General features: G+C 46.6%; 1 long non-coding RNA gene across 1 annotated transcript; it reads left to right on the forward strand.

The window, feature by feature from the left end:
• The first annotated feature begins 9,929 nt into the window (after positions 1 to 9,929).
• LOC122053729 lies at positions 9,930 to 10,642 on the forward strand. The gene is made up of 3 exons (XR_006132330.1): positions 9,930 to 10,117; positions 10,222 to 10,300; positions 10,590 to 10,642. It is a non-coding gene; the product is annotated as an uncharacterized LOC122053729 (long non-coding RNA).
• The last annotated feature ends 1,834 nt before the right edge of the window (positions 10,643 to 12,476 follow it).

Here is a 12,476-nt window from a genome sequence, read left to right on the forward strand (position 1 = left end):
ACCGCCTTCTTTAGGTCTTTCTTGTTGAAGCCCTTCTTCTTCTTGTAGATCTTTTTTACGAGGTTCACGAGTTCGCTGGTCAGTTCGTCTTCTTCATCTTCTAAGTCGGGTTCGTCTTCAGATTCCGGTTCAATTTTTCGCCGTACTTTTGGTTCCCGTGTTCGACTAGTACCTGCAAGTAAAGCTACACCTTTCTCGGGTGGGTGTGCATTAGTCTGCTCGTGAAGTTCGAATTCCGAAAATAGTTCATCTAATTTAATACAAGATAGATCCTTAGAGACTTTGTAGCATCTACCATTGATGTCCACAATGTGCTCCTAGGAAAGGCGTTGAGTGCATACCTTATAATGTCCCTATTCTCGACCTTCTGCCCAATTCCGTGGAGGGAGTTGAGGATGTCTTGGATTCTTGTGTGTAGTGAACTCGCCGTCTCGCCTTCCTGCATTTTCATATTATATAATTTATTAAGTAAAAGATCCCTTTTACTCACCTTAGTGTCGGAAGTGCCCTCGTGGAGTTCGATCAGTTTCTCCCATAGCTCCTTTGCAGAAGAGAATGGGCCGACTCTGTTGAGCTCCTCCTTGGTAAGACCGCACTGGAGGGTGCAGGTGGCTTTGGCGTCGGCTTCCACCTTTTTGATAAGGGCTGGATCCCAGTTTTCGCAGGATGTAGGCTTGCCGTCTGCATCAGTTGGTAGTCGCATTCCCGTCTTGACTATCATCCAGGTGTCGAACTGGATCTTCAGATATGTCTCCATTCGCCCCTTCCAATACCCGAAGTCTTCTCCGGAGAATAGTGGGGGACGAACAGTGCTATATCCTTCTTGTTGTGTAAAATACCGAAAATATGCGAATATGAATAAGGGAATTTTTGGACATTTTTCGGGAATTTTTCGGAGCTCGTACGGACGAGTTGACGGGGATAAAAACAGGGCCCGAAAAAGCCTGTTTAGGCTACCCCATTTAAGTGAGGAAAAGTTGATTTTTCCTTTTTAAATTCTTTTTCCTTTTCTCTCTCGCCGAAACCGTGCCGCGCCCCTTCTTCCTCACACGCGATCACCGTGCCCTAACCGCCGGCCGGCGGTTCCTCCTCCCCGAGTGCACAAAACCCCTCGGCCACTTCTTATTCTTGCTTCTTCTCGCCACTGCCGAAGCTTCTTCTTCTTCCTTGACTCTGAATTGGCGCCGACTCCTCCTCCCCTTTGGGCTCGCGACGCCGCCGACCTATCTCCTTTCTTCTTACCACCGGCCAAAGCCCGAGCAGTGCCGATCAAGCCGCCGACCTCCTCTGTGTCGCGACGCTACTGCCTCCTCTTCTCCAAGCCTGATCTCTGCCTATCGACGCTGAGTTGTGCCCTAGCGCCGGCTGCCACCATCACTGTGCCTGCCGACGCCGCTGTCTTTCGACCTCAGCGTCGACCTCCTCCACTTGACCGTGCCCTAGCTCCGAACCAAGTCTTCTTCCTCAGTTTTTCTAGTTGTTATCGCCAGTGTAACTCTAGCCAGTATTCAACAGCTGCTGGGACCAATCGTCGAAGAAGGAACTGTTGATTTGAGGGTAAGCCAGCCTCAATAACCTTGCTCTATTGATTTGTCATCATGCCCTAGTTACTGTGCTTGCTGTTCTGATGGTTGGGAAGTTTCTTTGTGTTGCTGCCACAGAAACACAGGGTTCCCGGCAGCAACTTCGCTGTGACTTAGGCAACAAATTTCCAGCATCAATAGGGGGCTTCAAATTAAGGTAAGGATTAGGTGATTGAATATATGTGTGATGAAGTATAAGTTGACACATAATTAATTGATAATTATTTGATCATTAGGTTTGTGTAGATTTATTTGGTTATCTAGATTTGGATCTTATAATTGTTTATGGGTAATGGATCCTTGATGTAGATTAGTTTGGTTTAAAATGGAACGAGGGTTAAGACAATTAACCCTAGTCAATTGTTAGATTTATTTTAGGGTTAAAGAATTTATTTAGCTATTTATAAGCATTTAGCTAAATAATCGTATATGTATTGGTGACACAGGACTGTGACGCGAGACGAGTATCTCGGAGTCAGATTTGGAATTTTCTTATCGGAGGCGGGTACTTTTGACTTATTGTCTTTGATATGCTTAGTAATTAAATTAACAAGATGCATTAATTGTGTTTCTTACTTGTTTCGGTTAATCACTGCCTAATACTTGCTACCTGTTGATTGATTGTTTGTTTACATCTTGTATGGATATGTACTTGATTCCACATGCTCATGGGTAGTGATATAACCATATTTTACCATGTCAGGACCTAAGTTTGATACCTTATAGGATCAGATACCTTGATATGATTCATTCGGTTTGGTGCACATTATGATATATCCAGAGATTGGTTTAGTATATTACCATGTTTAGTGACATGCACTATTCGCATGATTGCATGCTGAGTGATTGATTGCTCCTTTATTGTCGAGCACTTTGCCAGTTTCATCACTGTTCGGTGCTCCGTTATGACGCTCATGGGTAGCGGGACACAGCGTGGTAGCACGTCAGTTTGGCTCTTCCGGTGCTCCGCTCATGGGTAGTGTGACGCAGCGTGTAGCACGTTAGAGATCCCTCCCCGTCACAGCGTACCGGGAGTTGAGAGCATTGCGCTCCCCCATTTATGATTTGGGGTAGGAGTACGTATGTACTCCGACAGCATCCCGTCCACTCGATCACTCATCAGGAGTAGTGTTGCAGAGTGCACGGTTGTCACAGCCCTACCCACTCGGTTCCACTGTTGATGTGAGTCGGCTGACTGGCGTCAGGGGTGACCATGACATTGGCATCATGTGCATGATGCATTTATTGTTTGTGTTTGTGTTTGTTGCACTTATATGCTGCACATTGCTTGGATACCTTGATTGACATGCATACAGGTCTTCTATACCTTTCGGACTGTTTGTCCTTTTACCGGGTCCTGGTTAGTACAGATTCTCTCCTGTCTTCTTCAGTTTGTAGTTACCTTTATCTTTATCAGGAGACTGTACGCATGATTAGTGCTAGGTGTTATTTCTTTACTTTGCATATCAACTGTACCTGCTGAGTGTTGGACTCACCCCGCCTCCATTGTTGTTATTTTCAGGTTGATGCTGTCAGGAGGGAGTTCCAGTCGCTAGTCCCCACTGCACGTAGTGCTACTCCGCTGCTGGTTTTTGAGTTGTTTCATTTTAGCTTTTCGCTATCAGACTTTATTTTAGTTTTGTTTTGGACTTACATATGGATATTGTATGGAATCTTTCCGTTGGATGGACTTTTAGTATGATTTGGATTTACTCTACTACATGCCTGCCTGGACGGCAGAAGAGGTAAAAAAAATCGGATTTGGGCTTTACGAGTGTAGTTGAGTAGGGTTGATTTCGAGTCAGAGTATTTCTATGTTGTTTATTTTATTAACTGCGTGGTTGTGACAGCCAGAGGCTGAATACATATATAAACTGCGTGGTGATTGATTTTATTTACTGTTATTATTCCAGCCGCCTGTGGCTGAGTATTTAGTGCTTGTAGAAAATTTTTGATTGTCCGTCGTACAGGGGAGATGCTGCCGAAATTTTCTCGGACAGGGACTCTTCTGGGGGCGTGACAATTTAGTGGTATCAGAGCCAGGTATTACGATCTTTTGTTTTCGTATTTTGGATGTTTGGGATAACCTGATACCAATTTATTTACTTGGTATCAGAGCGCCAAGTTTGGCGATACTTGTGGATTTTTGTATTATGGATTTTCGGGATTTATCTGATACCAATTTATTTGGTATCAGAGCGGGTTATGATACCTGCTTATGGTGTTCTGGAGATTTATCGGATACCTGTTGTTGGTATTCTGGATATTTGGGTTAGCCAGGTTTGCGAGTCAAACTGGGCATTATCGGATTTTCGATATGGTTATGTTTCAGATTTCCGTTTCGAATTTATTTGGATTTCCGGCGATATGTACGTTCGGAATTTTGAGGTCAAATTGGGGACTGGACAGCGACGGAACATCTCCAGACGGCAAATAGGTATGTTGTTATTTTATGATGGTTATATTGGTATTGATATCTGTAATTTAATTTAACAGATATGAGACGATCTACTCGTATTGCTGCGAGACGTGGTGCTGGACGACCACGTGCGAGGACCACGGGATCTCTGGATATGCCAGAGATGCCCACTGTTAGTGAGCCTGTCAGTCAGGGACAGACTCAGGATGCAGCGGGAGCATCGGGCTCTCAAATCCCGATAGCTCCTGTAGAGATACCTACTTTGGCCACACCGACGGTATCCACGCCTACCCTGTTTACAGTACCATCAGGGGTACCATTGGTGTACCCGACATCTGCTCCAGCGCAGCCTACGGCGTATTCAGTGCCGCCACCACTTGGATCTACAGTGTACCCGACACCAGTGGCACCAGTGCCCCAGTGCCTACAGTAGCAGCAGCTGCACCATATCCGGTACCATTACCTACCGTACCTCCAGCTGCCACCACTTTTGTTCCCCAGGCAGTACCACCGACGGCTTATGCTCCGGTATATACAGCAGCACCGGGAGTTCCTCCTCCGGTCTATTCCGCGGTACCACCTGTAGTATCAGCTCCAGTGTTTCCGCCAGCTCCTACAGCCGTCCCGACACAGCTCACTGATATTGTCGCTGCACGAGCTAGGATTCCAGCACTGGCTGAGTCGATGAAGACTCGTTTCACTCTTTTCCGCGGGGATCTCGATCCGAGTATGGCTCTGTTATGGATAGAGACTATGGAGCAGACTTTCTTCTATATGGCTTGCTCCGAGTGGGAGAAAGCAGAGCTGGCTGCTTACCATTTACGGGATGAAGCAAATGTCTGGTGGGTTACTCAGCGTGCTATTATTGGTGAGCGCAACGTCACATGGACCAGGTTCAGAGAGGCTTTTGAGAGCCGTTTCTTTCCACTGTCCTATCAGATGGCTCGCTTACAGGATTTTATGAGTCTGAGGCAGAATAATCGCTCAGTGACCGAGTATAATACAGAATTCGTCCGGTTGGCTCAGTTTTGTCCAGAGTTAGTTGCGGAGGACAGAACTCGCATGATGCAGTTTATACAGGGATTGGATGGTTATCTGCATGTACAGCTTGCCGGATTAGGGATTACATCTTACTCTGATGCATTGAATCGAGCTTTGATGATAGAGTTAGCTCGGCAGACAGCATATCCGGACAGGAAAAGAAAGCATACGGGTCAGACATCAGGGCAGGTCCAGCAGACACAGGCGACAGGACAGCATCAGAGTAGTCGCAGACGATCAGGTCAGAGTTCTTCTGGGGTTTCTCGTAGGCCTCAGAAGTCAGGACAGTCTTCCTCAGGACGTTTCCGGTCTCCTCGGCAGGATCGGAAACAGTCCACCAGCGATATACAGTGTTTCCGATGTGGTTCCAGAGACCACATCACTTCAGCCTGCACTCTGGAACAGTCAGTTTGCTTTTATTGCAAACTGCCTGGGCACCAGAGCCGAGATTGTCAGCTGAAGGCTCAGCACACGGCTTCCGGAGGGTCAGAGCAGAGGGGACAGTCTAGTCAGTCAGTGTCTCGACGAGGAGGGCGGAGATTCACACCCTCACAGCGTCAGCAGGGAGCAGCTCCCTCCGCAGCAGCATTTGGCATGCTTGGACAGGAGTACTCCAGTGCTTCTGTAGCACCCCAGAGTTTTGTTCCAGGATCTTATTATCCGACTCAGGGGCAGTACCAGACTCAGTCCCAGCCAGCTGCACAGTATCATCCGCCTCAATGGCAGGCTTCTGCCCAGCCATAGCAGCCGCTGGCAGCGTTACCTCCTCCTCCTCCGCCGGAGACTGGACGAGTTCATGCTATTACCAGAGAGGATGCTCAGCGGGCCGATGGATCCGTTTTCCGCGGTACGATTTCCATTTATGCATTTACTGCTGATATTTTGATTGATACTGGTAGTTCGCACTCTTTTATATCCCGTACTTTTATGCGGGAGATTGGTAGATTACCTACTGTTAGGTTGCGGCGATTGACTGTCTCCCTACCGTCCGGTGATACTTTAGACGTCACCCAGGAGATCAGAGGTTGCCCGTTAGATTTTGGCAACATGATACTTACGTAGATCTTCTAGTATTGGAGATGGTCGAGTTTGATATCATTCTTGGTATGGATTGGCTATCAGTATATCATGCTACCGTTGATTGCCAGACGAGGGTGGTCACCTTCCGGCCTCCGAACCAACCCTCGTGGAGTTTCACTGGCATTAGAGACGACGGCATCTCGATTATTTCGGCGATTCAGGCGCAGAAGCTGCTGTCTCACGGCTGTCATGGTTTTCTGTTGTCGTTGATCAGTACTGAGGACAGTAGTAGTTCGCAGCTCTCCGACGTTCCTGTTGTCCGGGAATACCCAGATGTATTTCCAGAGGAGCTGCCAGGTTTGCCTCCCAGAAGGCCAGTGGAGTTCGCTATTGAGCTGATTCCGGGAACCTCACCGACATCGAAAGCTCCGTATCATATGGCACCAAAAGAGTTGAACGAGCTGAAGGTTCAACTCCAGGAGCTTTTAGACAGGGGATTTATTCGCCCTAGTGTTTCACCATGGGGTTCTCCAGTTCTGTTTGTCAAGAAGAAAGACGGCACCATGAGGTTATGTATTGACTACAGGCAGCTGAATTCAGTGACCGTCAGAAATAAATATCCATTACCACGGATTGAGGATTTATTTGATCAGCTCAGAGGTACATCAGTGTATTCTAAGATTGATCTGCGATCTGGATATCATCAGCTGAGAGTCAGAGACTCAGATATTCAGAAGATAGCTTTCCGTACCAGATACGGTCATTATGAGTTTTTGGTAATGCCATTTGGGCTTACCAATGCTCCAGCGGTGTTTATGGATTTGATGAACCGCATCTTTCTGGAGTATCTGGATCAGTTTGTTATCATTTTCATTGATGACATATTGGTCTACTCTCGTTCCGAGGAGGAGCATGCACAGCATCTTCGCACAGTCTTGGAGATTCTTCGACGACATCAGCTGTACGCGAAGTTCAGCAAGTGTGCATTCTGGTTATCCTCAGTCGGTTTTCTGGGACACGTGGTTTCTAGCAGAGGTATTTCAGTTGATCCTCAGAAGATCGAGGCTGTCACCAGTTGGGAGCAGCCGAAGTCAGTTCAGGAGATCCGCAGTTTTCTGGGATTGGCCGGATATTACCGACGTTTTGTCGAGGGCTTCTCGCGTATTGCTATGCCGCTGACACGTCTTACCAGGAAAGGCGTGAAGTTCATATGGTCCGAGGATTGCGAGATCAGCTTTCAGGAGCTGAAGCGGAGATTAGTGTCGGCTCCAGTTTTGGTTTTACCTTCTGGAGAGGATGGATTTGTACTTTACACCGACGCGTCTCTACAGGGTTTGGGCGCTGTTCTGATGCAGCACGGCAGGGTAGTCTCTTATGCTTCTCGTCAGCTGAAGGAGCATGAGAAGAACTACCCAGTTCATGACTTGGAGTTAGCTGCCATCATCTTTGCTCTGAAGCTTTGGCGTCATCATTTATATGGTATCACATTTGAGATTCTCACTGATCATAAGAGTCTCAAATACATTTTTACTCAGAAGGAGCTTAATCTCCGACAGAGGAGATGGATGGAGTTCCTGAAGGACTACGATTGTACCATTAGCTACCACCCGGGGAAAGCTAATGTGGTTGCAGATGCACTCAGCAGGAAGTCCAGAGGGACTTTAGCTTGCCACCGGATTTCGGTTACGGATTTGATTCAGAGTTTCTCGGAGTTAGATCTTGAGGAGCAGGGACCGACAGAGCAGGGTATTCTGGTTACCATGGTTGCTCAGTCGTCGATCAGGACGAGGATCCGAGAGGCACAGGCTGGTGATCAGCATTTGCAGTTCATCATCAGTCAGATAGCTTCTGGGCAGCAAACCGAGTTCACACGAGACGAGGAGGGTGTTATATACTTCCGAGGCAGATTATGCGTACCTCAGTCTCATCCGGTCTTACAGGAGCTACTACAGGAGGCACATCGTTCTCGGTTTGCGATCCATCCAGGCGGAACCCGTATGTATCGAGACTTGAGGCGTTCCTACTGGTGGAACGGCATGAAGAAAGACATCGCGAATTTCGTAGCTAGATGTCTTGTCTGTCAGCAGGTGAAGGCTGAACACCAGAGACCTGCAGGATTACTTCAGCGGATTCCTATTCCTGAGTGGAAGTGGGATCACATTACCATGGACTTTGTGGTAGGGTTGCTGAGGACACGACGAGGTCATGATGCGATTTGGGTAATCGTTGATTGATTAACCAAATCCGCGCACTTTTTAGCGATTCGGAGGACTGATCCCCTGGATCGATTAGCGGATTTGTATTGTCGAGAGATTATCAGACTACATGGTGTTCCACTGAGTATCATTTCGGATAGAGATCCACGGTTTACATCTCGTTTCTGGCAGAGTCTGCAGCAGGCCTTGGGCACACAACTCCGTTTCAGTACAGCCTTCCATCCACAGACAGATGGACAGTTAGAGCGGACCATTCAGACTTTAGAGGACCTGCTGAGGTCATGTGTTATGGATTTCGGAGGCAGTTGGGAGGACCATCTGCCGTTGGTAGAGTTTGCCTACAACAACAGCTTCCATTCGGTTATCCAGATGGTACCGTTTGAGGCGTTGTATGGTAGACCTTGTCGGACACCCGTCCTTTGGGATGAGGTTGGAGAGGCTCAGTTGTTGGGACCTCATAGAGTTCAGCAGGATGCAGAGTTGGTCCGTACTATCAGACGGAGGATGTCAGAGGCGCAGGATCGCCAGAAGAGTTATGCAGATCGGAGACGCAGACCACTAGAGTTCTCTGTTGGCGACCATGTATTTCTACGAGTTTCACCCACGAAAGGGGTGAAGAGATTTGGCCTCAGAGGTAAGCTAGCTCCGCGGTACATTGGTCCCTTCGAGATCTTGGAGAGGATCGGAGCAGTAGCTTACCGACTGGCACTACCACCGTCCCTGTCAGGAGTGCACGATGTATTTCATGTATCCATGCTGAGGAGATATGTACCTGACCCGACGCATGTACTGGCTGATATTCCAGTTCCAGTTCAGCCTGACATTACATATGAGGAGGTTCCGGTACGGATACTCGACCGGAAAGAGCGTCAGTTGCGGAACAAGACTATCCGGCTGGTTAAAGTCGGATGGCAGCATCATTCAGACGAGGAGGCTACTTGGGAGCTCGAGGACACTATCCGAGCTCGATATCCCCATCTTTTTACTTGAGATATGTGTTTCAGTTTACCGTTCAGCATTTATACTTCCTGTCTGTTGTTAGTACTTGCTGATGGTAGATAACGAAATTTGGGGACCAAATTTTTATAAGTGGGGGAGAATGTAAAATACCGAAAATATGCAAATATGAATAAGGGAATTTTCTGGAATTTTTGGACATTTTTCGGGAATTTTTCGGAGCTCGTACGGACGAGTTGACGGGGATAAAAACAGGGCCCGGAAAAGCCTGTTTAGGCTACCCCATTTAAGTGAGGAAAAGTTGATTTTTCCTTTTTAAATTCTTTTTCCTTTTCTCTCTCGCCGAAACCGTGTTGCGCCCCTTCTTCCTCACACGCGATCACCGTGCCCTAACCGCCGGCCGGCGGTTCCTCCTCCCCGAGTGCACAAAACCCCTCGGCCACTTCTTATTCTTGCTTCTTCTTGCCACTGCTGAAGCTTCTTCTTCTTCCTTGACTCTGAATTGGCGCCGACTCCTCCTCCCCTTTGGGCTCGCGACGCCGCCGACCTATCTCCTTTCTTCTTACCACCGGCCAAAGCCCGAGCAGTGCCGATCAAGCCGCCGACCTCCTCTGTGCCGCGACGCTACTGCCTCCTCTTCTCCGAGCCTGATCTCTGCCTATCGACGCTGAGTTGTGCCCTAGCGCTGGCTGCCACCATCACTGTGCCTGCCGACGCCGCTGTCTTTCGACCTCAGCGTCGACCTCCTCCACTTGACCGTGCCCTAGCTCCGAACCAAGTCTTCTTCCTCAGTTTTTCTAGTTGTTATCGCCAGTGTAACTCTAGCCAGTATTCAACAGCCGCTGGGACCAATCGTCGAAGAAGGAACTGTTGATTTGAGGGTAAGCCAGCCTCAATAACCTTGCTCTATTGATTTGTCATCATGCCCTAGTTACTGTGCTTGCTGTTCTGATGGTTGGGAAGTTTCTTTGTGTTGCTGCCACAGAAACACAGGGTTCCCGGCAGCAACTTCGCTGTGACTTAGGCAACAAATTTCCAGCATCAATAGGGGGCTTCAGATTAAGGTAAGGATTAGGTGATTGAATATATGTGTGATGAAGTATAAGTTGACACATAATTAATTGATAATTATTTGATCATTAGGTTTGTGTAGATTTATTTGGTTATCTAGATTTGGATCTTATAATTGTTTATGGGTAATGGATCCTTGATGTAGATTAGTTTGGTTTAAAATGGAACGAGGGTTAAGACAATTAACCCTAGTCAATTGTTAGATTTAATTTAGGGTTAAAGAATTTATTTAGCTATTTATAAGCATTTAGCTAAATAATCGTATATGTATTGGTGACACAGGACTGTGACGCGAGACGAGTATCTCGGAGTCAGATTTGGACTTTTCTTATCGGAGGCGGGTACTTTTGACTTATTGTCTTTGATATGCTTAGTAATTAAATTAACAAGATGCATTAATTGTGTTTCTTACTTGTTTCGGTTAATCACTGCCTAATACTTGCTACCTGTTGATTGATTGTTTGTTAACATCTTGTATGGATATGTACCTGATTCTACATGCTCATGGGTAGTGATATAACCATATTTTACCATGTCAGGATCTAGGTTTGATACCTTATAGGATCAGATACCTTGATATGATTCATTCGGTTTGGTGCACATTATGATATATCCAGAGATTGGTTTAGTATATTACCATGTTTAGTGACATGCACCATTCGCATGATTGCATGCTGAGTGATTGATTGCTCCTTTATTGTCGAGCACTTTGCCAGTTTCATCACTATTCGGTGCTCCGTTGTGACGCTCATGGGTAGCGGGACACAGCGTGGTAGCACGTCAGTTTGGCTCTTTCGGTGCTCCGTTGGTCCGCTCATGAGTAGTGTGACGCAGCGTGTAGCACGTTAGAGATCCCTCCCGTACCGGGAGTCTGGAGTTGAGAGCATTGCGCTCCCCATTTATGATTTGGGGTAGAGTACGTATGTACTTCGACAGCATCCCGTCCACTCGATCACTCATCGGAGTAGTGTTGCGAGTGCACGGTTGTCACCCTACCCACTCGGTTCCACCGTTGATGTGAGTCGCGTCGAGGTGACCATGACATTGGCATCATGTGCATGATGCATTTATTGTTGTGTTTGTGTTTGTTGCACTTATATGTTACATTGCTTGGATACCTTGATTGACATGCATACGGTCTTCTATACCTTTCGGATTGTTTGTCCTTTTACCGGGTCCTGGTTAGTACAGATTCTCTCCTGTCTTCTTGTAGTTACCTTTATCTTTATCAGGAGACTGTACGCATGATTAGTGCTAGGTGTTATTTCTTTACTTTGCATATCAACTGTACCTGCTGAGTGTTGGACTCACCCCGCCTCCATTGTTGTTATTTTCAGGTTGATGCTGTCAGGAGGGAGTTCTAGTCGCTAGTCCCCACTGCATGTAGTGCTACTCCGCTGCTGGTTTTTGAGTTGTTTCATTTTAGCTTTTCGCTATCAGACTTTATTTTAGTTTTGTTTTGGACTTACATATGGATATTGTATGGAATCTTTCCGTTGGATGGACTTTTAGTATGATTTGGATTTACTCTACTACATGCCTGCCTGGACGGCAGAAGAGGTAAGAAAAATCGGATTTGGGCTTTACGAGTGTAGTTGAGTAGGGTTGATTTCGAGTCAGAGTATTTCTATGTTGTTTATTTTATTAACTGCGTGGTTGTGACAGCCAGAGGCTGAATACATATATAAATTGCGTGGTGATTGATTTTATTTACTGTTATTATTCCAGCCGCCTGTGGCTGAGTATTTAGTGCTTGTAGAAAATTTTTGATTGTCCGCCGTACAGGGGAGATGCTGCCGAAATTTTCTCGGACAGGGACTCTTCTGGGGGCGTGACATGTTGGGCCATTTAAATCTTGCAAAAATAAAAAACAAGAAGATCTGTTCCAAGAATGAGTCTTGAATTAGTAATGCGGGAAGAATAGAAAAAAAAACGAGCTCAAGTGGTATTAACCAACTTTGAGCAACACCGATTTTGAAAAGAATTAGAATTTTAGCTACTAAGCTAATTTCTAATTGACTCCGAAAAACCAAAAAAAATACCACGAAAAAATATTTTGAATGGTGGTTGCACCAATTCAAAACGACCCCGCTCTGATACCAATTGTTGGATCGAGATGCACTAGAGGGGGGTGAATAGCGCTCGCGGCTATTTCGTTTGATTATCAGA

Source organism: Zingiber officinale, chromosome 3A, assembly GCF_018446385.1.
Source record: "Zingiber officinale cultivar Zhangliang chromosome 3A, Zo_v1.1, whole genome shotgun sequence".
In the NCBI taxonomy this organism is placed as follows: Eukaryota; Viridiplantae; Streptophyta; class Magnoliopsida; order Zingiberales; family Zingiberaceae; genus Zingiber; species Zingiber officinale.